At 36.7% G+C, this 27,196-nt stretch overlaps 1 protein-coding gene across 5 annotated transcripts in view; it reads left to right on the top strand.

Moving 5' to 3' along the window:
- Nucleotides 1-27,196, top strand: part of stac (C2 and C2B_Munc13-like domain-containing protein staccato) — a 164,651-nt gene that overhangs the window by 17,109 nt on the left and 120,346 nt on the right. The window contains exon 1 of one of the 5 annotated variants that reach the window (XM_089099296.1): nucleotides 20,839-21,057. The exons of 2 other annotated variants lie outside the window; for them this stretch is intronic. The gene's annotated coding sequence lies outside the window, so the exon portion shown is untranslated. Of the gene's footprint in view, nucleotides 1-20,838; nucleotides 21,107-27,196 lie in introns of those variants that run through there. 2 more of the 5 variants (XM_089099280.1, XM_089099288.1) reach the window with 2 other exon arrangements.

Here is a 27,196-nt window from a genome sequence, read left to right as displayed (position 1 = left end):
AACTTTTAAGGAGGTAATTGAGATAAAAAAATATATGAACCAAAATTTAGCAATAAATAGAGATACTGGAGATATTTCATTGAGCCCAATTTACGACAGTTTAATCTTGAAGGACTCAATCAATATTTTCACCCGAAAAAACTTAAAAGAACCTATTTGCATATCTAATGAAAACCGAAATTGTAGACCAGCCAAAATTAATGCAAGACGAAAGATCCTTACACAATCATCTTTGTAAATTTTATTTTCATTGATTCCTGCCTGGTTTTTTATTCAGTGTCTATTCTGTCTTTGTACAGGAAACTTCGAAAGGTTAGTTTCTCGTTTTTTTTTTTCTTCTCTTTTTTGTTTTTGTTTAGCACTGAGGACGACTTGGGGGAGGTCCTTGTCGAAATATTTGCTTATATTTTGTCTTCTTCATGGTTCGCTGGCTGACAAAATCCTCGTTTTTTCACCCTCTTTGATTTTATTTTTCATTTTGTTATTTTCTCTCTTCTCTGAGTTTCGTTTGTCATGTATAGCCAGTGTGGTCTAAGAATGTATTTAATATTCTCTAAATGTTTGATTCGTTTCTTTAGGAATGCATCGAAGATAAATATACATATAAAAATATCCAGCTTTATATAGAAATTAATTAAAAAAACTTTTTCCACAAAATAAGTTTTTCAAAGAAAAGTAAAGAACTTCATTAAACAAAAAACGAGCAAAAATAAAATCAAATAATCTACCAAGCGCGAAACTACCACAAATTCAGCATCGATAAATAAATGAAACCCAAAACGAACAGAAATTACAATAAATAACCGAGTCAAACTCTAGTTGACCTGAAATGGAAAACTTGATACCATTCGCAAAAAAATCTGTTTACTTTCTTTGATAGCTTGAATACACTTACGCTATTTTAATTTGGTTGAATCTTAAGAGCAAAAGAAACCCTAACCGTTTGAACATAATACCCTCAGTCGTTCTTGGGATACTACTGAGATGCCTTTTTGGGAATTAGCATTACCACAGTGCATTTTGATTTAATCTTATGACAACATTTAGTTTTTAAACAAAAAGTCAAATGGTAGGGTGGCCGTGGGAGGGGGATTAGTTTCCCCCCAATTACTTTCGACTATTAAAAAGAGCATCAGCCCTTTCTATTTTCAATCGAATGAGCCCTTTTCGAAGTTCCTACGACAACTCCTTCGATACAAAGTACCCTGGTCTAAACAACAACAACAACAAAAAATTAATACATTATACCCACATCTATCTTTACTATAAAAATGTCAAGCCTTCCAATGATTTTCGACTATTGAAAAGGGCACTAGACCTTCCTATAAACATTTCCTATAAACACCTTATTTGCCCCCCGGGGCATAAATTACAACCCTTACCCTAAGGGATGTGAGGGTGGTTGTCATCCTCTGAGACCTAATTTCCTAAACTTTCAACTATTTTAAACAAAATGGCTATCTCAAAATTTTGATTGGATGTTTTTGGGAAAATGGTGGGCGTGAGAGGGGCGTTAGTCTTTCTCCAATCACTTTCAACTATTAAAAAGGGCACTAGCCCTTTCAAGTTCGAATAAATTGAGCCCTTTCGAAGTTTCTACAACAAAGCTTTCAAAAAAGACCTTATATGCCCCCAGAGGATAACTTACAACCCTCACCCTGAGACCTGGGGGGTTGTCATCCTCAAAGACCTAGTTTCCAGAAATTTCTACTACGTTGAACAAAATGGCCATCTGAACATTTTGATTGGATGTTTTTGGGGGAATGGTGGGCGTGAGAGGGGGGTTAGTTACCCTCTAATCACTTTCAACTATTAAAAAGGGCACTAGCCCTCTCAATTTCCAATTGAACGAGCCCCTTTTGAAGTTTTCACGACAAATCTATCATTAAAAACCTTAAATGCCCCCAGGGCATCACTTACAGCCTGGGCCGTGTTGACTCTGGGGGTCTTTTCACCCTCAAATATGCAATTTCGAGAGTTTCCAGCTACGTTGAACCAAATGATTCTCTCAACACTTTGATTGAATGTGTTTGGGGAAATGGTGGGCGTGACAGGGGGGTGAATTACTCTCCACTCACATTTTACTATTAAAAAGGGCAATTTGATGGGGGTAAAAAGGGCTCTGATGGGGTTATCATCCTAAAAGACCTAATTTGACTACGACTACGTTGAACTACTTCGACTACGTTGAACAAAATGGATATCTCAAAATTTTGATTGGATGTGTTTGGGGAAATGGTGGGCTTGAGACCAGGTTTAGTCGCCCTTCAATCACTTTCGACTATTAAAAGGGCACTAGCTCTTTCAATTTTCAATTGAACGAGCCCTTTTTGATGTTTTCACAACATCGATTTCTATAAAAACCTTACATGCTCCCTGGGCATAACTTACAACCCTTGCCCTGAGGGTTGTGGGGGATGAGTTGTCATCCTTAAAGACCTAATTTCCAAAATTTTCAACTACGTTGAATAAAATGGCTATCTACAAATTTTGACTGGATATGTTTGGGGAAAAGGTGGGCGTGAGAGGGGGGTTAGTTGCCCTCAAATCGCTTTCGACTATTAAAAAGGGCACTAGCCATTTCAATTTCCAGTCGAATGAGCCCTTTTTTAAGTTTTTACGACGACGCGTTATATAAAAACTTTACATGCCCCCATGGCATAACTTACTACCCTTGCCCTGAGGGCTGTGGGGGAGTGTCCTCCTCAAAAACATAAATTATATCTGGAAATCAACTGCGTTGAACGAAATGACTATCTAAAAGTTTTGGTTGGATTTATTTGGGGAAATTGAAGGCGAGAGAGGGGGCTAGTTGCCCTCAAATCACTTTCAACTATCAAAAGTGGCACTAGACCTTTGAATTTCAAATCGAATTAGCCTTTTTTGAAGTTTTTACGGCGACGCGTTCTATAAAAACCTTATATGCCCCCAGGGCATAACTTACAACCCTTGCCCTAAAAGCTGTGGGGGAGGGAGTGTCCTCCTAAAAAAAAAAATTCTATCTGGAAATCAACCACGCTGAACAAAGTGGGTATCTCAAAATCTTGATTGGATGTGTTTCGGGAAATGGTGGGTCTTGCTAGGGAGCTAGTTGCCTTCCAATAATTTTCGGCAATTAAAAGAGGCAATAGTCACTCTCACTTCAAACTGAATGAGCCCTTTTTGCAGCTTTTATGACAGCTTCTTCAATACAGAGTACCTCTCTCTAAAGGAATAAAAGAAATACAAAATTATACGTGATTGCCTTGTTCTTATGTACCTTTAAAGCTTAAATTGCAAGCCTTCCCCCGAGGATTGAGGGGGACTGTCCTTCCTAAAATTATTTTTTATATCGTGAAAGCAACTATAATAAACAAAATGACAGTTTAAGGACGTCGAGTGGATGTGTTTTGGGGAATGATTTGCGTGGCAGGGGGAGGGGCTTGTTGCCCTTCAATCACCTTTGACTAATAAAAAGGGCTCTAGCCCTTTGAATTTCTAATCGAATGAGCCTTTTTTGAAGTTTCTACGACAACGCCTTCTATAAAAACCTTATATGCCCCCAGGGCATAACTTAAAACCCTTGCCCCGAAGGTTTTGGGGGAGTGTCCTCCTCAAAAAGATATTTTCTATCTGGAAATCAACTACGCTGAACAAAATGACTATCTAAAAATTTTGATTGGATGTGTTTTGGGGAATGATTTTCGTGGCGGGGGGAGGGGCTTGTTGCCCTCCAATCACTTTTGACTATTAAAAATGGCACTAGCCCTTTGAATTTCCAATCGAATGAGCCATTTTCGAACTTTCCACGACAACTCCTTCGATACGAAGTGTCCGGGTATGGAGGAAAAATAAATAAACATTGTGCCCACATCGTTCTTTACTTAGGCAGCGCTATTGCGCTGCCTATGATCTGCTTACACCACCGCAAAAAAAATCAACTTTTCAAAGTCTACTTGGCCAAATTCATCTACAAATGCATCGAACATAAATATACATATAAACATACCCAGCTTTATATAGAAATCTGCTTACACCACCGCATAAAAATTAACTTTTCAAATTCTACTTGGCCAAAGTTGAAAACTTTTCCAAATGTTCGTCATCAATTAATTTCGTCGATTATTGCCTTCGTAGACAACCCGATTCAGATTCTATGCCAATTATGCTGACCAAAGTATATCCCAAAGTGTGACACAACTTGAGTTCGCTTTCTGAAATTAAATGAGCTGAACAAGTCCGGGGTAACTAAAAGTACAGTCTTCTCCTGGCAGTTTTGTAGTTTTATTATGTTGTTGAACATTTTGTGAAAATTATGGCCAATCCAAGAGCATTTAGAACTGAAAGTCTTGTTTTGAGCTTTGAAAAAGATGAAAAAGAGGTAGGACAGGTCATTTCTAAAAGATTTTTCTGGAAAGCTGAAACTATTAGACATAAAAGAGATTGGTTTTTAGCAGAGCAGTTGCATAATGTGGAGGCACAATTCTATGGATACATATTTAAAAAACAGCCAACAGTTTCTTTGTTGTTTTCTAAATTTGCTCAAAGAGTCGAAAAAATTGGAATAAGGAGAAGGCCGCAGTTATTGGGTGCCAGGGAATGTGAATACGAAGAATCTAGCATATCTAGGTACGTTTATACACTATCATTTTGTATTTTTAACTCTTTTTTTGTAAAGGGGAACTTAAATTATTATGACTACAACTGGTTTACAAATGGTCACATTTTTAAATTATATTACTAGATTTTCAATTTGGAACAGACTCAGGTGGTAAAACTTCTTGTCAAATTAAAAAAAGAAATTACCTAGGATAACTTGGTAAAGTTTTAAATAAGGAGATTTTGGCTATTTTGCAAAGTGGTTGAATTAGGTAAACGAAACTTTCAGGGAAGGATTAGAGCCTAAATAATATTCAGGGTGTTCTTTTGAAGTATCTACACAACACCTTCCCCCTACAAAGGGCATTTAGATTGGGTAAACTTGAGCTAACCCTGTCATATAAGAAGGAAACTTTCAAAAACATCTACAGCGTAATTGAAGCCCATAGGCAGGGTTTTGACCCTCATATCTTTAATAAATTCCAATCTATTGGGTTTAAGAATTAAAAAGGAATTTGTCAAATTAAAAAAAAAGGAAATTCTAATATGGCATGAATTCCAGCTCGAACCATTGGAATTGTGTTTCAAAAACTTGTCGTAGTCGCAGAAGACGAGTCGTAGAAAAATATGCTCAAACCGAAAGTAAGGATTTTTTTTTGTCAAAATTAAACCAGGTTAACCTGTCTTTTTCTATTGAATGGAATATATTTATTTATTTAGTTCATTTTATTTATAAATAAAGTACCACTTGAATAGCGATTAAGTATAAAGAGGCGCTTTTCGTTCCAAATTAAATAAAAAAACAAGTTTTTTTTAGCTGAAAGTAAGGAACAACATTAAAACTTAAAACGAACAGAAATTATTCCGTATATGAAAGGGGTTGTCCGCTCCTCAACGCCTCACTCTTTACGCTAAAGTTTTTTATTGTTTTAAAAAATAAATTTGTGAGACAGAGTCAAACTTTAGCGTAAAGAGCGAAGCGTTGAGGAGGGGACAGGCTCTTTCATATACGGAATAATTTCTGTTCGTTTCAAGTTTTAATGTCGCTCCTTACTTTCAGTTAAAAAATCTTGTTTTTTTATTTAATTTCTGAACCTTTTTGAGTTAATGCAGCTTTGATTTTGGGTCACCTTACATAAATAATCAAAACGAAATTTGCATGTTAATTTTGCTTTTTTTTTGTCTAAATGGCTTCCTCGAAATTTTGTTCTGACGTAACTTACGAATTAACTTACGCAACGAACTTTTATATTCGCATGTTTTTATTACGTATATTAGGGAGTTCGCCCCCTAGTCAATACCTCGCTCTTTACGCTAAAATTCGAATTTTGTTCGAATCACAAACCCTGAATCACACAGGCCGGTTTATTAGAATAAATAGCTCTTTTGAAAGTACTTAAAAACTGTAGCATAAAGAGCGAGGTATTGACTAGGGGGCGAACCCCCTCATATACATAATAAATTCCGTTCGTTTTGAGTTTTAATGTTGCTCCTTACTTTCAGTTAATAAAACTTTTTTTTTATTTAATTTCTGATCGTTTTTAAAATAATGCTGGGAAATACGGCCCCCCCTTCGTAGAAATGTCCCTTCCCCCAAGGAAACATCATCCATGGAAAGATCCTCCCCCGTGACCTTCTTCTCCGACCCCCCCTACCAGAAAAAAATCCCTCCTGAAAACTTCTGTATACTTCCCATTAACCAATACTATATATGTATACAATGGGCAAAGTTCATAACTTGCAGCCCTTCCCCCGGGAACTGTGGGGGATTAAGTCATCCTCAAAGACATATTTAATATATTTTCGACTATGCTGAACAAAATGGCTATCTTAAAATTTTGATTGTGTGACTTTGGGAAAAAAATGAGCGTTGGAGGGGGCCTAGTTGCACTCCATTTTTTGGTCACTTAAAAAGGGCATTGGAACTTTTAATTTCCGTTCGAATGAGTCCTCCTGCGCTATTCTAGGACCACTGGTTCGACACGATCACCCCAGGGAAAAAAAAACAAATAAACACGCATCCGTGATCTTTCTTCTGGCAAAAAATACTAAATTCCACATTTTTACAGATAGGAGCTTGAAACTTCTATAGTAGGGTTCTCTGATACGCTGAATCTGATGGAGCGATTTTTATTTAAAGTTCTATGACTTTTAGGGGGTGTTTCCCCCCTTTCTATAAGGAGAAAATAAGGCAAATTTTTTCAGGCTCGAAACTTTTGATGGGTTTGACTAAATTTGATGAAACTTATATATTTGAAATCAACATAAAAATCTGATTCTTTTGATGTATCTATTGGTATCAACCTTACTTACAGTTCGTTACCACGAACTGTTTGATGAGCTATTTTGCCAAAATTAAATCAGGTATACCTGTCTTCTATGCAATCTTCTAACGATTAGAAATAGGTTAGTGCTTGAAAAGATCTTCGGGGGGATATTAAAGGAAATGGTTCCAGAGGATTCATTTCAAATCTTTTATTCACGTAACGCAACCTCTTGCCAAGATACTGAAAATCATATCATCTAGAATTTTATCGAAAAAGAGAACTGAAAGTAGACTCTCTTATGGGACTGTCTGCAACTAACTGTAATATTTTTAGCTATTTATTTTATTTTTTTTTATAAATAAAGGACCACTTGAATAGCAATTAAATATAAGGAGGTGTTTTTTTTCCAATGAAAGCAAAGAGAAGAGTTAAAATTTAAAACAAACAGAAGTCATTCAATATATGGGGGGGGGCTTCCAATCCTTCAGCTCCAGCTCTTTCTTTCTAATAACTGACTATTGCCTTTCTGGGGCAATTAAAAATACAACATTTACAGCCCTTTTATACACAAAAAGCTATTTAATTACTTACCAATTATTTACCATTGGGAAAACTCGTTGTGACTGCGCAGTGGCGGATAGAGAACTAATGTTTGGGGGGGGGGGCACCAACTGAACTTAAGCTCATCTATTGATGTTTTTCACCCCTTAGTCCTGTAATTAAGGTAAATTCGGACCTCCTGGGTGGGGGGGGGATGCAGATGCCTCAAAGACTACGCCTGGATCCGCCCCTGAGTCTGTGTGTTATGTGTATTAGTGTATGTGACTTTTTTTTTCACCCCTGAAGCATTGTGGTGAAAAAGTTTGACTCTTTGTAATAGTATTCTTGTGATACAGGGTACAGCAATCTGTCCTTAAGCTTTGGGCAGAACAGTCAATATTTAACTTATAGAGTAAGAAATTAATGTTAAAGATGGTTAAAATCGCCCTCATACATAGGATATATGAGAGAAATCTGTGTTTCCAATGTCTATTATTATTTTATCATTATCCTACAAATCAATTGTGGTTTAAACCTCCCCCCCCCCCAGAGATATAAGGTCTTTCAACAGAAAAATGTGTAACTGGAGAATTTGTTTTTATAATTGTTCGCTATGACAGTTTTTATATCTTTATGTTGAGTTTGACCCCCGCTCAAAACATATAAAAAAATGTATATTTCGAAACACGAATCCTTTGTCATGTACTAAATACAATTAACACATGTAAATCTCTTTTTAGTTCTTTATTTGTATGCCTTTTTATATTGGCAGATGGAATGGTTTACGTAAATTCCAAAGATAGACGATAAACGTTGGTACATGGTCTTTATTAAATAACGTGAGAATACACATAGAGAAAATAAGGTAGCACAAGAACAACTAGCTACGACGAAGGCGAAAGATGGACTGCCTTTAGAAAAGAAGCAAGAATTTAACTTTCCTGTAACGGAAGTTCCAGGCCTGGGAACAAGCCCTTTCCCATGGCTAGCTTTAGTCCCAGAGCCCCCCCTGGACCACTCTCGTTGACACATAAATGCCCAAATAACTAAGAAATGCGACGCCCGGAAAAGCTTCTAGAATCTATGTTCTACATACTTTACAGATTCTCCCCCCTGTTTTAAGTTAAATTTCCCAAATTTGTCTTATCCCCTTCTCATTAAACCCTCAAACTTTAAATGAATTCAAAACATTCCCTTCCCAAATTATTCACTTCTCACCTACAAACATTCTACAGCATGAACTAGTAACAATTACATAATACAAACACTACACAATACTTGCATAAGTAAAAACTTACATAGTAAAAACGAACCACACTAACAACGATAGTCGAAAACTGGATGTTTTAACATTTTAATTTTCTTTGTATACTTTGAACTAGACTTGTTACCCATCTGCTGAATTTTGGCTAAGACAAGGAAAGTTGGGGTTATATATAAATTTCGAATTAAGACAAAATCAAGGACCGAGAAAGGCTAATTAATCCTGAAAATACCGGCGACACATAAATGAAATTGCAGAAACTTTAAAAATCATACCATGCTGCAATGACGTTAAGATATTATTCCCAATAAAATCCTCAGGGTTTTATTGCTGCGGAACACCTCGGTTTAGACCTATTTGGTTTAGATATTATTCCCAATAAAATCCTCGGGGTTTTATTGCTGCGGAACGCCTCGGTTTAGACCTATTTAGTTTTTCTCTACTAGCTTGTGGTTCAACAAATGGCAGTACTACTGGGGATATCTCTACATTACTATTAGCGCTAGGCATTAAACCCATCCTGTGAGGCATCAACCTCATCCTACTGGACCTCAAAACCAGCCCCCTTTCCACCTTTTTTTTTCTCTACATAACTATTAGCGCTACGCATTAAAACCATCCCGTGAGGCATCAACCTCATCCCACAGGACCTCAAAACCAGCCCCCTTTCTACGTTTTTTTTTCTCATCCCACGGGACCTCAACACCAGCTCCCTTTTACTGGGTAGCCAAACCGCCCTGCGAGGCATCAGTACCATCTCGCAGTGCAACAAAACCATCCCGTGAGGCATCAGTACCATCCCACGGGACCTCAAAACCAGCTCCCTTTTCCTGGGTAGCAAAACCGCCCTGCGAGGCATCAGTAACATCTCGCAGTGCAACAAAACCATTCCGTGGGGCATCAGTACCATTCCACGGGACCTCAAAACCAGCTTCCTTTCTATGGGTAGCCAAACCACCCTGCGAGGCATCAGTACCATCTCGCAGTGCAACAAAACGATCCCATGAGGCATCATTACCATCCCACTGGACCTAAAAACCAGCTCCCTTTCCATGGGTAGCCAAACCGCCCTGCAAGGCATCAGTACCATCTCGCAGTGCATTAAAACCCTTATCATTGAGTCCAAATTTCACCCTCGTCAGCGCAGAAAGAAATTCATCGGAAAAGGAAGACGTGTCTCCTTTCCCCACTATCTGTTTTATCTGTTCATATGGTTTTGCAACCTTGTACGCATCACCTAAACAAAAAAAAATTTCTGCACTATTCTCTAACAAATACCGTTTGTAGGACGGTCTGATCCCCTCCTTGAATAAATTACGAGCAAATCTTCCAAGAACTACGCCATCATCCCTGGCTTCTAAGGACACCCTACATGACCTTCCTAATTTTTGTATCCTTCTATTGAATAGATATACCCTTTCATCCCTAAATTTGAGCCACGCCTACAATCTCTGCAACCATTTTGCCTACTATTTTGCCTGGGGCATATGCTACAAGTAATCCACGTTTTAAACTTGACAAATTTATAATCGAGGGGAGTCAAATAAAAGAAATGGAAATATGCCATTTATCCTCCACTGTTTTACAAAATCAAAAGCAACCTTTTGTTATATCCAGATTCCTCCAGATCAAATATAGAAATAATAACTGACATATTGATATCAAAATTTGAAAAAGCAATTACTCTAAAAATTTAAATATTGTTCTTAAAAACCTTTTTTTTTATTACAGCCGCTAGATTTTGGGCAATAAACTTCAGTTCTAACGACAAGGGTCTAATAAAATTTACTGGGTTGTTTAGCCGTTTAACACTTACGAAAGATAGGCTGTCCCAAATTCGATTGCAGTTGGTCTCAATAAAAACACTAGCATCAAATGGAGTCACAATTGAGAAATAAATCTCGATTATCGAATTCAAAATGTTAAACATTGGTTGAAAACTGTCAAATATAGATCACACGTCGACTGTATAAAAGCAGGTAAAAAAAAAACACCAAACGTAGAATCGCTAATTGAAGGTAGTAATCAACCGGAGTCTCTCAGTTGTAGGAATTTGAATTAGTAGGTAGAATCTATCGCAAGGAAATCCATATTAGGCATTGTATAACAGCCTATTTCAAAATGTTCGTTTAAACGAAAGTGTTTTTTAAGAAGGCACTTTGAATAGAAGAAAGTTCAATAGCTCGTAACGTTTCGATGTCTTATTAATTACTCTTTTGCAGTATTTGCAGCTCAATATCACAACAATTTTGATAGCGGGCGAAATAGCTCTTCAATATGTTGCCAGTATTTAGCGTAAGATGTCGTAAGTACTTATAACGGTCACTCAAACGTCACTTGGAGGTTTTCCACTAGTGATATATGCTCCACTAATTTTAACCACTTGCCACCACTCTGTAAATCTCTTTTTTAGTTTTTTATTTGTATGCCCTTTTATATTGGCATATAGAATGGTTTACGTAAATTCCAAAGATAGACGATAAACGTTGGTACATGGTCTTTATTAAATAACGTGAGAATACACATAGAGAAAATAAAGTAGCACAAGAACAACTAGCTACGACAAAGGCGAAAGATGGACTGCCTTTAGAAATGAACCAAGACTAGAACTTTCCTGGAACGGAAGCTCCAGGCCTGGGAACGAGCCCTTTCCCACGACTAGCTTTAGTCCCAAGAGCCCCCCCTGGACCGCTCTCGTTGACACATAAATGCCCAAATAAGTAAGAAATGCGACATCAGGAAAAGCTTCTCGAATTGATGTTCTACATACTTTACACACATAAAAACAAAAATATGAAGGGCCTTTTCTCTCGTGAATAAAAAAATATTGTAGAATGTTTTCTTTCTAGCTGTTAATATTCAAGTTTATTGGTTTGGTTTTACACTTGCCATTTGTACTGCACAGCAATTGAAATACTTCACATTGAAAATTGGTGTAGTTCTTTGTTTTCCCCTTCTGAATTCAGTATCACTGTAAACATTATTGATTAGTTCTTGATTAGAGATAAAACAAAAAAGTGAAATTGTGGCGCTTGGGAAAAGAAGAAAAAGTAATCTTGATTATTTAGAAAATGTTTCTAGTGTGATTTAGTATGCAGAAAATGTAATAGGATTTTCTCGAGCACGCTTAGTTCTTACGCAAAGACTTTTAAAAGCTTTTTGTTGAATTTTTAACCTTTGACAAAATAAGAATTTAAACACCATACACGAATAAACCATGCTTACAAAAAATAGCAACTTTTTGAATTCAGCAAAATAAAACTGCGCTAGATCTATTTCTAAGAGGCTTTTTTTTTAAATCCAAAACACCAAAATTTCGGAAGAAAGAAAATTTGTACCACAAAACATGAATCGAATTAAAAAGTCAAGATTGTATATTCAAACGTAGCCAAAAAAGTACCAACATATTCACAGATTCACTAGTTACAACAGATTTCGGCTTTTGAATCTACAAACAAGTTGAAATCATGGAAAAATCTGCCCTATCCAAGAATAGCCTCCCCCTTAGGATTTTGTGGAAGGATTTCCCAGGAACGTGGCTGCAACATTTTTATGGGGGGGAGCAAGTGGGGTCCATATTCGATTGTCAAGGGGCATGGGTTATATAATATTTTTTCTCCAAACTATTGGGGGGCAACTGCCCCCTCCCCCCAAACGATGCCCCTGGATATCCCCAGCCTTGTCACCGTTCCAGCCAGAAATCAAATTTGCGTGTGGAAATAGAACTGTTTATGAATTCCATTGAGATTTTGGTTAGTCCCAGCACAGGAACAGTATATAGTGTATGATTCGTAAACTACACTATATTGGATTAAGGATTCAACGACTTTATTAAAAATAATTCATGGCGCCTTGACCGGTTACAAACAAAGCGCAAATATGCTTGAAAAACGCAACCAGTATACTATAACTAAATTATACCACTAGCCAAATCATCACTGAAATAAACACAAATAAAGAACAATAAAAAAAAAGATAATAACAATAATTACTGAATAATAAAATTTCTTCTGTTATAAATAACAGAAGAAAGACAAAAATCACTTAATTTGTCCTCTCTCGTCATCCAGCCCCATGCTCACCAACCGCCCCGCAAGGAGATGCTTCTTTAACCGGATTTTAAATTGCGGCACACCTTCCGCTTCCCAAATTGAGTCTGGAAAGGTATTCCAGACCACCGGACCCGTGTGCCTTGCCACACGGCATGAACGAACCGTACTTTTTGGCTCACTTACCAGGTCTTCAGCATATCTAGTAGCATATCTGTTATAAAATGAATTAAAACGAAAAAAAATTACTGAAAACATCAGGAGCGAAACCATTCAAACTCTGAAACACTAAATACCAATCTGAAAATCTCTAATCTGACCAACATTCAAAATCCAAAGTTTCCTAAAATTCGACTCTGTACTTAAAACTCCTGTATCATACTTACCAATTAACCACAGTGCTTTAATTTGCTGAATTTACACTCGTTGAAAATGGCACGTAAAACTATTAGCCCAAATCATAGATCAATAATTTATATACGGCACAATCAAAGAATAATATAGAATAACTAAAATATGAGAAGGTAAAAAATGTTGAAAACGTATTAAAATCCCAAGGCCACGGGCTACGTTACACCCAACCACATTAGCGTGTCTTCTCCAGCTGAGGTTCGGATCGAGAATGAATCCTAGGTACTACACTTCCTCAATCCGCTTTATTAAAGAACCATTTATTGCTATTTCACTGAGAAGATTTGTAGATACACCAGTCCGATTAAACAGTATATAATAACTCTTTGCCGCGTTAATTCTAAGTAAGCTAGTGCCTACAAACTCACTCAACCCTTCCAGAGCTCTCTTTGCTTTCCGGACCAATTCTTCAATTCGCTGCCACAACAAGTGCTGTATCGTCAGCGAAAGATTTCATAGACGTACCAGGATTATAGAACCGCATACTGTCGACTTACACTAAATACAACTGCGTTCTTAAGACGGAACCCTGAGGAACTCCACATGAAACAGGAAAAAACTATAAAACTTCTCTCCTATATTTATCCTCACTGACCTACCATTTAAATACAAACTAAACCAATCCAAACACCTCTCTTTTACACCCACATCTCTTAATCTATCCAATAAAATACTGAAATAAACGGTATAAAGCGCTGTTTTAAAATCTATAAAAGTACTAATGCAATACTCACCCTTTTCTAAAGCTAAATTAACATTTTCTAAAAGATGTTGTACAGCATGCCTAGTCGAATGGCCCTTATAGAATCCAAACTGGCCATCATACTATGCATACAGTCTTGTGAGGTGATCATAGAGTCTTTCATGGATACCTTTTTCATAAACTTTCGAAAACACTGGCAAAATAGAAATAGGCCCCAGTTGGATATATCCCTTTGAGTGCCACCTTCGTAGAGAGGGAGATTTTTTGTTGTTTTCAACAATTTAGGAAAAACTCCCTTCTCCACTGATAAATTTATTAGGTGCACTAACATAGGAAGAATGTACACCAGAATTGATTGAATCGTCATCAGGTTAACACCATCCAACCCAGCATTGTTGGATCAAATCGTTCCAACATTGGTAAAATAATCACCAAACTTGTCACACAACTCTTGTCTATCCTCTACAACCACTCCTTCAATTTTAATGCGAGGGTCTTGAGTTCTCCGAGGCCCGCTAACCAGTTCATTGATAACTTTCCAAGTTCTTTTCGGATCTGGTTTAGTTTCCTCAAAAAGTGCCGAGTAATACTGTTTCTTTTTTTCCTTTTCAGTGAGTTCGCCATATTCCGAATATGTCTAGAATGAGCATTATCTTCCTCCTTCGAAGATCTCAGATAATCTTGAAACGCACTGTCACGCCGTTCAAATAAGTTAACTAGCTCTTCATATATCCATGGTATTCTCGGCATATTGGGTCTCTGTCTGAGTGTCTTTAGTCGACAAGTTTTATCATATGCAGTAGTTATGATGCTACTAAAATGCGCAAAAGCTTAACACGGGACTTCCTGGTTCAAGATAAATTCAAAAGATGTTGCACCTATTTCTTCTTTAAACATCCAAACGTTTTCAGTTTTTTTTTTTTTTTTTTTTTTTTTTTTTTTTTTAAGTCCCACCTCCTCTCCTCTTTGTGACATAATAATCTTTTTCACTTAATTTGAAATTTTAATGTCACCTACACTAGTTTAAAAACTTCTTTTATTTTAAATTTGGGTAGCCAAACATAATTAATGAAAACATGGTATACTACTGTAAATTTCAAAACCACAAAAAATACCCTTCCCGGTTTTGCAGAGTGCCCTTCCGCCATAGGGCACCTCTTTCACTGTGAAAATACATTAATAATACACAAATATTTTTCTTAAAACCTTGTTCTCAATCAACTATACAATCAACAAACGTTTTCAGGCTACCACAGTTCTCGAACAATTTTATTTTGCTTTTTCTGGCTTGACGCTTGTAAATCTAAACTAAATACCACTGGGAAAAGATCAGATGCCGAATTAACTACAATATTAGAAAACTCCTTTCGGATGTACTTTGAAGAGACGAATACATTGTCAATCAGAGTAGCAGAGTGATCCGTGATCTTATAAGGTATTGTCACTGTGGGGAAAAGATCATTAGAAACCATAAAATTTAAAAAATCTAATGAAAACCACCTTGAGATAAAAGATAAAATTAAAATCACCCATGGACAAAAAGTCTTGCTGTGACCTCTGAATCATCATTAGAAGACTTTGGAAACCTTCTGGGAAATCCTCATACGACGCACTTGGAGGCTTATAAACTAGGATCATTTTCCTCACACCGAACCTCATACCAATCTCAATTTCAGTAGAAAATGTTTCTATCTTATCTTCTCTCCAGACATCAAGATCCTCCCTTGGCTTCCATTTAAGTGGATCACTTACTATAAAACCGAGTCCGCCGCGATTCATTGAAGCTCTACTCCTCGCGATATGCTGATAGCCCGGAAAACTAAAAGACGAGAGAGAACTATCCTGACTCAAAAAGTTTCACAAAGGGCCATAACATGGATATTCCGAAATTTCGAAAGAAAATCAAATATCTCATCATACGGAGAAGTACGATGGCAGTTCCACAAACACGCATTGAAACCAGCATTTTGCATAGCCCCAAGATACGAGGAATCACAATATTTACTATAGGGCAAAGGTATATAACTCACTGTTGACTCTTCCTTCGCCAAATCTGAAAGTAAGTAACTATCAATGTTAAACGGGCAACTTTCCAACCGGCTCAACCTTGACATGGTGCCGATTGGTACGTCACACATATTTATATATAATAAACGCTTTCATAGCTCTTACTGTGAAAAAAAAATAATAAAAGAAAAAAAAAGGAAAAATAAGGCGCAGCTGAGCTCTAGGAACAGGTAAATAATTATAAGAATAATAAATGAAAAGAGAACAAAACATTATTAGACAATAAACCAATACAACACGATAAGCACAAACAACTAAAAGCAATCCGTCAGTGACCGAATCCTGCGAGCAATGGTGTCTGTTGAATGTTTTGCGAGAATTAGCCCACAATCAGACCAGACATTTCGCACTCAAAACTATCCCTTGCCGTATTCAGAATGTCCCGACGGCGTTTCGTTAGGACCTCAGACACGAAAATTCCCGACTTAGCAAGTTTAGTTTTGGTCTTGAAAACTTTCCTTGCCATTTCGCCTGTTTCTCAGTTTCACAATCACCGGTGCAATATCTCTTTGGCCTTGTGCAGTGGTATTATTTGAATGGTAGCGGTAAATACTCTGAATGTCATTTTGCGAGAAACCGGTTTAAACTGTTTTATTTGATTAATTCAACATAAAAAAAACATCCCCAACAGAGTGCAGAGCTCGTAAAACTGGGTATTAATAATAATAAAAAACACACACACAAAAAAAAACATTTTCTCAACATAACGAAAAGAGAGAAAGAAAAAAACCTGTTTAAAGAGAAAAAACACAAAAAAAAACAGAACAAAACATATAGAAAACAAACGCTGGACAAGTGGGCATGGAAGGCTATCCCAACATGAGTAACAATTATAAACAAAAATAATAATAATAGTAATAAAAAAAATTCTATTCCACCATCACAGGTCATGTAATTTCACCGGTCAATCACCGGTGCAATATCTCTTTGGCCTTGCGCAGTGGAATTATTTGAATGGTAGCGGTAAATACTCTGAATGTCATTTTGCAAAAAACCGGTGACTCTCATTTTCTGTGTTATGATATTCGTAGTTGTTGTTTTCGAATCTTCACCCGGTAACTGCTTCACACCGGGGTGCTACCATTTCGAACAACCGTCAGAAGCACTAAACGTCATTTCGTCGACAAGAAAAATCCGTCAGAACCACTAACCGTCAGAACGTCAACAGTCATAACATCAGCACGTCAGTTCATCGACAGTCACAATCGCTACCTGTCAGAACGTTGACAGTCATAACATCGACACGTCATAACATTTAAATTTTTTTAGATGTTATGACGTGTCGATGTTATGACTGTCGACGTTCTGACGGTTAATGGTTCTGACGAATTTTCGTTATGAAAAAAATTTATAAGTTTATATGATAGTAATAAGTATATAATAGTTTAGAAACAAATTTTCGGCTATATATTTGCGCATCAGGAGGGGGGTGGGGGTAAAGCATAGCATATATTAAATACGTAACCTAACCTAGGTGCATTTTCCCCCCTAAACCCCCAAAAACAAAAGTTTTAAAATTTTAGATGTTCTGACGTGTCGATGTTATGACTGTCGACGTTCTGACGGGTAGCAATTGTGACTGTCGATGAACTGACGTGTCGATGTTATGACTGTCAATGTTCTGACGGTTAGTGGTTCCGACGGATTTTTTGTCGATGTTGTGACTGATTTTGTCGATGTCCTGACATTAGTGCTCCTGACAGTTAGATGTTATGACGCCTTCCCCTTCTCACCGTTGGAAACTGAGCTATCTAGGAGCTTTTCTTGTTCAAAATCATCTATTCTACTTTCCATCTGTACCACACGATTTTCCAAACCTTGAATTTCTGCTTTCAAACTTTTGTACGACTATAATATGCTCTGAAGCTTTGGTGTAAACTCAAGGGACACTGGGGCATATATTTCAATATTATCGTCTTGCACGATCAAACAGTTCGTGGTAACGAACTGTAAGTAAGGAGCGACCCGGCTCAATGGTAACCGAAACTCTAAAAAACGGAATTTTGATACCTATAGATACATCAAAAGAATCAGATTTTAATTCTGATTTTAAATATATAATTTTCATCAAGTTTAATCTTACCCATCAAAAGTTAGCGCCCGAGAAAATTTGGCTGATTTTCGAAAAAAGGGGAAAGACCCCATAAAAGTTATAGAACCTTAATGAAAATCACACCATCATATTAAGCGTATCAGAGAACTCTACTGTAGAGGTTTCAAGCTCATATCTACAAAAATGTGGAATTTTCCATTTTTTGCCAGAAGAAAGATCACGGATGCGTGTTTATTTTTTTTTTTCAGGGGTAATCGTAATGACCCAGTGGTCCTATAATATCGTAGGAGGGCTCATTGGAACGGAAATTAAAAGTTTTAGTGCCCGTTTTAAATGACCAAAAATATTGGAGGGCAACTAGGTCCCCTCCCACGCTCCTTTTCTCCCAAAGTCACCCAGTTAAAATTTTGAGATAGCCATTTTGTTCAGCATAGTCGAAAATCTAATAAATATGTCTTTTAGGATGACTTAATCCCCCACAGGTCCCCTGGGAAGGGCTGCAAGTTATGAACTTTGCCCATTGCTTACATTTTGTTTTGGTTATTGGGACTTAGACCAACATTTTCAGGCAGGATTTTGGTCTGGTGGGGGGGGGGCTGGAGGTGGGGGTTACTCGAGCGGATCTTTCCGTGGAGGAAGTTTCTTTGGGATAAGGGACATTTCTATGAAGGGGGCGCCGGATTTCCAAGCATTATTCAAAAAACGATCAGAAATTAAATTCAAGAAAAAAACAAGTTTTTTCAACTGAAAGTAAGAAGCAACATTAGAACTTAAAACGAACAGAAATTATTACGTATATGAGGGGGGTCGCTCTCAAGTAAATACATCGCTCTTTACGCTACAGTTTTTTTTAGTGATCTGAAAAGAGCTATCTATTCTATTCTAATTAAACGGCTTTTGTGATTCAGGGGTTTTTGAATAAATTTTTTTTTTAACTTTTTACTTAAAGTGCTTGGTTTTTACTTAGCGTAGAACCCCATAATATACGGAATAACATATACGTAATAAAAAAAAAAACAATAAAAAAAACAAGTGATACGGCTCAATAGTAATCGACACTTTTAAAAGCGGTATTTCGATGTCAATAAATGTATCAAAAGAATGGGTCTATAATGCTGATTCTAAATATATAAATTTTACTAAGTTTAGGATTACTCATCAAATGCTACGAGCCTGAGAAAATTTACCTGATGTTTTAAAGAGGGGGGAAAGATCCCCTACAAGTGAAAGAATTTTAATAAAAATCACACCGTCAGATTCAGCGCATCAGAAAACCCTATTACATAGGTTTCAAGCTCATATCTGCAAAAATCTGCAACTTTGTATTTTTTGCCAGAAGAAAAATATACGAATATAGAAGTTCGTTACGTAAGTCAATTTGTAAATTACGTCAGAACCAAATTTAGAGACAGCCATTTAGCAAAAGATAAGTAAAATTTTTATGCAAATTTTGTTTACTTATTCGATGACAGTGAGCCAAAATAAAAGCTACATTAACTAAAAAACGATCAGAAATTAAATAAAAAAACAAGTTTTTTAAACTGAAAGTAAGGAGCGACATTAAAACTTAAAACGAACAGAAATTATTCCGTACATAAAAGGGGCTTTCCCCTCCTCAACGCCTCGCTCTTTACGCTAAAGTTTGACTCTGTCACACAACTTTATTTTTTAAAACAATAAAAAACTGTAGCGTAAAGAGCGAGGCATTGAGGAGGGGACAGCCCCTTTCATATACGGAATAATTTCTGTTTGTTTTAAGTTTTAATGTCGCTCCTTACTTGCAGTTTAAAAAACTTGTTTTTTTATTTAATTACTTTAAGGATTCCTCACTTTTCTGTTGTTTATCCCCGCACTTTTCTTAAACTTTCTCAGTAATTTTTTCCATCATTGATCTTTGCGTTCTTGCAATCTCATCCTCGCTAGCAATAATACTCTCCAATAGCTGAGATGACGAGCTGGCTGGCTCGCTGATTTTGAGAGCAACGTAGGGATTTGATTTGTTTGTAGATTTCGGGAGAGTTTTTAGCTTCTTCAAACGCAAATTTTACTCATTTTCCCGTTTTTTGTGACGCTTCCTTTATATTAACTTCATATGTTAGGAAATTTTTTTTCAGTGAGTCCTATTCCATGTGATATCCGTAGCCAAAAACAATGAAGTTTTCTTCACCTTTGCTGTCTTTAACAATCTGCAGGACTGACTGGCCATAACGGGAATTCTTGGAAATGAGCTAGGGCTAAATCAAACTGTTTGAAGGGCGCCTTGAAGGCAAAAACGAGAAAATAAAAATCAGTTATCTTTTAGTGAGCAGGCTCACGGATGGCATTGGCAATGACCTTAGTGGCGGGTGGCCCGATAGACCATGGAGACCTGCAAACGTTTATTCCATCGTACTCCGGCATCCACAGCAACGGTTATAATATTATCCAATTATCCGAAGCAAATAAATTTACATAATTATTGGATTCCGTTAGTTTGGAACATGGGGGCCCATAGGGAGGGGGCAGAGGAGGCGCCAGCCCTTCTGGCTGAATGATGCTACCTTATATTTTTGTCTTGAGGTTTCTATTATACAGCATTGGAAGTGACGATTAGACCAGGTAAGCCCCTCTAAAATACAGCTTATGGGTGCCCATGGCCGGGAGAATATTTAGGAGGGTTTTGGCCTCTACAAAATTTTACAGCAACTAGAATCAAGTAAAACGTGTGTCCTACCAAAAATAGCCCCCGTTTGGCTTTTGCAAAACAACGTCCCTAACCTAGGCACTTTTCCAGCCGGAAATCAGATTCACGTGTAGAAACAAAACTGTCTATAATTTCCATTGGGATCTTCAATTATGTTCCAACACAGGAACAGTTCCAATTTCGTTTCCGAGTGATGCTGGTGACTTCTCCACTTTGTTTGGCTCTTGTTTCCTTGGCATTTGAAAAACTGGAATGACCTCACAGTGCTTCGATTCCTGTCATAGTTTACCTTCTAGCGAGTGATTTTAGAGCAAAACATGGATGAATAAAGTTTATATCCTTTTTAAAAAGTGAAAAATCAACAGTTAATGTTCTCGCATTCTAATCTATTTCCAGAAATTTCCGTTTTCGACGTAAAAAATGACTGTATAATGTTAATGGAGTGACGTTATTTTTTTGCATTTTAATGACAAAAATAATTTTATCTCTCAGTACGTTGATTTTTGTCATGGTTCGTCTTCTTGCCAGTGATTTCGATGTAAAACATGAACGCATATTTGTTACACAAATGGTTAATGAGCAGCTGTTTTAGGCTCTGATTTCTATGGAAAAACCTGTTTTGACGTAAAAGGGGAGTATAGAACGTAGACACAAATTATATGCTTGACTCCTTTGGGCGTGCACGCAGTGGTCTGTTTTGATGGAGGTAAGTGGAGGAGGGGGCAATTTTTATAAAATCAGCACGGGGCAGGTGAATTATATGAAAAACACAGGAAATCCCCCATGCGCACACTTGATCATCCTAGTAATTTTGTTTTTGTCAGTCATTCTTCTGGTATTTCTAAATCTGACATAATAACATATACAATTAGTAAAGAAGCTAATACAGTATTTAGTTTGCATGTTGATACTATTTTGTGAAACCTACAGTTTTTAACCAATTTATATATATATATATATATATATATATATATATATATATATATATATATATATATATATATATATATATATATATATATATATATATATATATATATATATATATATATATATATATATATATATATATGTATATATATATCTGTACTAATTATAACAGTAAATGTTATTGTAACAAATCTTGTTTGTTTTGGGGACCATTTTGTGCTCCTCTGCAAGCGGCAACCGGGCCATGATAGATTCCTTATCCTCCTTTCTTACACTATTGCTGTGGATAGCAGATTTGCTACTTTTTTCAGGATTTTCTGGTACTTTCAACGGTCTTTCAGCCGGCTTATATAGGTCTTTTATTAGGGAACACAGTCGATTCATTCCTCAGGTGCCTCCTAAGCTTAAAAGGTGTATTTCAACAGCTTTAAATAGTGAGTGTTTAAGTGAAGCGGTCTACCGATAACATCTAAACAGAATGGGTAAAACTATTACCATATAGTTTGAATATGCTTCGGTATATTGACTAAAAGGTTCGGCTTTAAATTACTATTTAGTACTTAATGGTTACGATTTCGACTGTGAAATAGTGCACATAAAATAGGTGCAAAACCCTATTAAAAGCCCGAATATTTCAGAAAAGCTTTCTTTATAAAAGAGAAGTTCTTCTATTGATAAAGGCTTATGGATGTGAAGCCGAAATATTCAAACTTTTTTTTAGCATATGTATATTTTTTTTGTCCTAGATTTTTGTCCCAGGATTTGCCATAGATTTCCCCCTCCTCCTTGGATTTTGAAAAACATCTCTTTAATACTTTCGTTGAAAATACATGTTTTTGTATTTTCTTTGAACAAAACAAACAACAATTATTTTCCCCTCCGCTATATTTTAAAATTACAACGCTCATCTGCAAAATAGGCACAAGTACCAAAATACTTCTTGAGAAGAATATGTACCAGCGGGCTTCGCTAGTTTCAGGCGTCTGTGTTCATGAAGCTTGATCCAAGATTAATTACCTTTAAAATCTGTTGTTTACTCAAAATATTGAAAAGCGCATATCTTTAATACCGTTCATTGACTTCAGATCCCTAAGCAACTCTGGGATGAGGGTGGCTTGGTGCCACTTGGTCTCATCTAGCAATATTAAAACTTAAAACGAACAGAAATTATTCCGCGAAGAGTGCTGCCCTCGTCTCAACCCATCGCTCGTTAGGCTAAACGTTTTTAGTGCTTTAAGAAAGTTTCTTATTCGAAATCAACGGCTGTTGCATTTCAGCAGAAGTTTCGGATGACAAAGTCAAGCTTAAGCGTAAAGAGTTAGGGGCTGAGAATGGGACAGCCCCCCTCATATTCGGGATAATTTCAGTCCTTATTAAGTTTTAATGTTGTTCCTTACTTTTAGTTTAAAAAAAACTTGTTTCTTCCGTCTCCTATATTTAAAAAATTATATCGTTCGTCTGCAAAATAAGCACAAGTAACAAAATACTTCTTGAGAAGAATGTGCACCAAATTTCTTATATCAATAATTGTAAATTCACTGGTAGTTTCCCGCTTTTTCAGTTTGCCTGCTTAAGAATTAAAATATGGTAATTAATATTTTGGATAAAATTGGAATATTTAGTCAAAATTTTCTATGAGCAGTAGTTTTGTTGAATAAGTCCTTAACAATATTTTTACTACAAAATTTAGGGTGAGAGGAAGGGGTATTATTGTTCGTATGGAAGGAAATTCTGCACGGATTTTGTTCTTTTACGCTGCTAAAGGCACAGCGACCTCTACAATAGGGTTCTCTGATATTAAAAAACAGTGTAAACATTTGTTTAATTACATTGAAACAATGTATATAGATAGGAAATGAGAAAAATTACCATTTAAAATCGCTGAAAAAGGAACTCCTAGTAGCGCTTGCCAACCCTCCCACCCAAGAAATTTTCTATAACCAGTGCCTGCATAACCCCCCCCCCCTTTTAGGTCATGAAGCCCCGCATCGCCTTTTCCACCTTGCTCCAGTAGGCACGTTTATGTTATTATATGATATTTTGTGCTACGTAGGTAAAGACTGTCACAACGGAAGGGAGAATATTAACCCTTGCCCTGGCACCAATAATAAAGGTGTTGACCAAAAATATTCCTGGGAATCAAGAGAGATTGAATATCAATTTCTACCGCATCCCCTTCCCCAAAATTCATTCTATATTTATCTGAAGGCTCAACGAGAGTTAAGACATTCAAGCATTAAAATGCAATCTTTGATTCATCTACCCCCCCCCCCATTCCCTAAAAAATGGCCCACCGATCCTCCTTCACGATAGTTGCAGTAGATGCAGTCTTGCACATCACTGTGTATGTTTTCTGAAATATGAATCAAATAAGTTTAGGTACACCCCGCAGCACACTCATTCAGGCTTATTCTAAATGAAGAGAGATGATGGATTAACTCCTTTCCTCCATACCTTTTTCTATATCAAACAGTTCGTGGTAACGAACTGTAAGTAAGAAGCGACCCGGCTCAATGGTAACCGAAACTCTAGAAAACGGAATTTTGATACCAATAGATATATCAAAAGAATCAAATTTTAATGCTGATTTCAAATATATAATTTTTATCAAGTTTACTGCTACATATCTAAATTTAAGTACCTTAGAAAAGTCGGCCAATTCTCGAAAAAATGGAGTAAGACCCATTAAAAATTATAAAACCTTAATGAATATAAAACCAACATATTCAGCGTATCAGAGAACCCTACTGCAGAGGTTTCAAGCTCCTATCTACAAAAATGTGGAATTTTCCGTTTTTTGCCAGAAGAAAGATCACGGATGCGTGTTTATTTGTTTGTTTGTTTGTTTGTTGTTTTTTTTTTCCCAGGGGTGATCGTATAGACCCAGTGGTCCTAGAATATCGTGGGAGGGCTCATTGGAACGGAACTTAAAAGTTCTAGTTCCATTTTTAAGTGAAAAAAAAACGGAGGGCAACTAGACCCCCTCCCACGCTTTTTTCCCAAAGTCTCCTGATAAAAATTTTGAGATAGCCATTTTGTTCAGCATGGTCGAAAATATGATAAATATGTATTTTAGGGTGACTTAATCCCCCAAAGCTCCCAGAGGGAGGGCTAAAAGTTATGAACTTTACCCAATGTTAACATATAGTATTGGTTATTGGGAAGCATACAGAAGTTTTCAGGAGGTTTTTTTCTGGCAGTGGGAGGGAAGGGTGGGTCGGTGGTTAGGTTGGAGGATCTGTTCATGATGAAAGTTTTCATGGAGGAAGGGAAATTGCCATGAAGGGGGTACCGGACTTGCCAGCATTATTTATTGGTTATTGGGACGTATACAACCATTTTCAGGAAGGATTGTTTCTGGAGTGGGGGGGGGGGCAACACGAGGGAGTTAAACTGGAGAATATTAACGTGAAGGATGTTTATTTGGAGTAAGGGACATTTCTATGAAGGGGGCGCCGGATTTCCAAGCATTATTTAAAAAAAGATCAGAAATTAAATAAAAAATACAAGTTTTTTCAACTGAAATGTAAGAAGGAATATTAGAACTTAAAACGAACAGAAATTATAACGTATGTGAGGGGGTTCTCCTCCAAGTCAATACCACGCTCTTTACGCTACAGTTTTTTTAGTGATTTCAAAACAGCTATCTATTCTAATTAACCGGCCTTTGTGATGCAGCGGTTTGTGAATCAAATTTTTTTTTAACTTTTAACGTGAACAGCGTGGTATTGACTAAGGGGAGAACCCCCTCCTATACGTAATACATATACGTAATAAAAAACAATAAAAAAACAAACGATACGGCTCAATAGTAATCGAAACTTTTAAAAACGGAATTTTGATGTCAATAAATGTATCAAAAGAATGTGTTTATAATGCTGATTCTAAATATATAAATTTTATTAAGTTTAGTATTACTTATCAAAGGCTACGAGCCTGAGAAAATTTACTCGATTTTTTAAAGAGGGGGAAACATCCCCTGCATTAACTAAAAAACGATCAGAAATTAAATAAAAAAAACAAGTTTTTTAAACTGAAAGTAAGGAACGACGTTAAGACTTAAACGAACAGAAATTATTCTGTATATGAAAGGGCCTGTCCCCTCCTCAACGCCTCGCTCTTTACGCTAAAGTTTCTTATTGTTTTAAAAAATAGAGTTGTCAGAAAGAGTCAAACTTTACCGTAAAGAGCGAGGCGTTGAGGAGGGACAGCCCCTTTCATATACGGAATAATTTCTGTTCGTTTTAAGTTTCAATGTCGCTCCTTACTTTCAGTTTAAAAAACTTGTTTTTTTAATTTAATTTATTTGAAGGATCATGGAAAGTTAGACAACTTGGGCATTGAAGTCTGCTCCTTTAGGCACCTGCCCCCCTCCCACCTCACCAGTACAATGACCCACCGCCCTTACTTCATAATAGCTAATGAGCAATTATAGGCTACATTAATAAACATAATTTCATGAAAAATCAAATGAATCAAGCTAGTTAAATCAAGCATTAAGATAAATGCCCGTGTTCAGCATTTATCTTGTAAAGACTGCGTGACTTTTCAGGCGCGAATGCCCCATTATGCGGCATTACCTCCTGTGCAAGTAGAAATCCAGTCCGTAGTTTTTTTTAGGCTTTAAACCGATTGGCTATCTTGTAATCTTCAATGCGGTAGCTACTTGGTCCTCTTTGGGGTAAACTCATAGTTTTGTACCAGAAATGGCAGAGAATACCAATCTTATTGACATAGCGATCTGGTCAGTGAGATCCATGGTACAATCTTATTGGTCCCTTAAAAAGTCAATATAATTTTTAATTTCTGTTCGAATTAGCCGCCCCCCGATCTCCTTGCACCACTGATCCGATATGATAACCCCTGGAAAAAATTTAAATACACACGCATCCGTGATTTTTCTTCTGGAAGAAAAATGCAGTATTCCACATTTTTTTGAGATAGGAGCTCAAAATTATATAGTAGGGTTCTCTGATATGGTGAATCTAAGAGTGTGATTTTCAATTAGATCGCTTGACTTTTGGAGGTTGTCCCCTCTCCCCCTTATTCAAAAATCAGACAAATATTTTCAGGTTCGTAGCTTTTGATGGGTGACATAAAACCTAACTAATTTAATGTATTGAGATCAGAAAAAAGCTAATTCGTTTGATTTAATAGTTGTTATCAAAATTCTTTTTTTTTAGAGTTTCGGTTACTGTTGGCTCGAGTCGCTTGTTAAATACATTTCGTTTCCACGAAGTGTTTGATGGCTAGCTAAATAAATCAATTGTTCCAGGAATCAACAAGGAAGTGATTTTGACTAAAATGCCATGTTTTCCTAATATTTAGGCTGTCCAAGGTCAGACCAGTACGCAGAAATCAGGCACACAGGGGGGGGGGACTGAAAACTAATATTGTATTATTTACGTGTTTTCAAGTTTCTCGAATTCATTCGCCACTTCCTCTTCGAATTAAATTCCTGCCTAGGTTACTAATGTATTGCATTGAATTCACTTCAGGGGGAAGGGTATTTATGGGATAATAAATTTGTTGGGGGGGGGGGTCTCTGATGCCCAAATTCCTTTTCAATAAATAGAAGATTTTGCTTATTTTTGTGTATATTCCGCTTACATTTGTAAGAGTTTGGTGAAAAAGCGTTTAAAAGTCGCCGA

Source organism: Artemia sp. Qi Xiang Cuo, chromosome 2, assembly GCF_049724085.1.
Source record: "Artemia sp. Qi Xiang Cuo chromosome 2, ASM4972408v1, whole genome shotgun sequence".
Classification (NCBI taxonomy): Eukaryota; Metazoa; Arthropoda; class Branchiopoda; order Anostraca; family Artemiidae; genus Artemia; species Artemia sp. Qi Xiang Cuo.
The sequence above is the reverse complement of the archived record's forward strand: the minus strand, read 5'-3'. Positions and strand labels throughout refer to the sequence as shown.